Source organism: Acyrthosiphon pisum, chromosome X, assembly GCF_005508785.2.
Source record: "Acyrthosiphon pisum isolate AL4f chromosome X, pea_aphid_22Mar2018_4r6ur, whole genome shotgun sequence".
NCBI classification, from domain to species: Eukaryota; Metazoa; Arthropoda; class Insecta; order Hemiptera; family Aphididae; genus Acyrthosiphon; species Acyrthosiphon pisum.
This window is the reverse complement of record NC_042493.1, coordinates 44273530-44274315: the sequence shown is the minus strand read 5'-3', so window position 1 is coordinate 44274315 and position 786 is coordinate 44273530.

The window sequence follows — 786 nt, the reverse complement described above, 5'->3', positions numbered from 1 at the left end:
TTCAGATATGGGTCAAGCATAATTTCATGGACACCACAAAGGCAACATTGCGTGTCACTATCATCGACAGAGGCTGAATATATATCGGCCAGTGAAGCAGTCAAAGGAATCATGTGGATTACGCGGTTGATAATAAGCTTGTCAACAACAGGTGATAAACAACCAGTATTAGGTATACATTGATAATCAAAGTGCTATACGTTTAGTTAAGAATCCGGAGTTTCATAAGAGGACAAAACACATAGACGTGCGATACCATTTCATACGGGAGAAATATGAAGATGGGCAATTTCAACTACAATACATTGGAACGGAGGACCAGATTGCAGACATTCTAACAAAGCCTTTGGTCAAGGAGCGTTTCGAGAAATTGCGGTCAGCCATAGGAGTGACTACAATTAAAGAAATTATTAATTGAGGGAGAGTGTTGAAATATACAATTAATATTAGTATTCAAACCATGTAAACACACGTGCGTGTACAATGTCGTTTTCTAATTGATACTTATGCAGTTACGATATAGCTGTGCAACACTTTTACTATCGCTTTCTATATTGTATACGGATACGGGATGACCTCAACTAATCATATATATAGGGCCTTTGAAGTATGTAAGAATCACTTGCACGGCCACCGTCGTACAGTGCGTATACGGTGTGTGTGTACAGTCACGTTAAATTGTCCAGTTGTACGTTATTATATATTATACTTATACATAATCATATTGTCGTGTTATTCATTTATATTAATACTAAAACGGTTAGTCTATCAAGCTGAACTTCAACA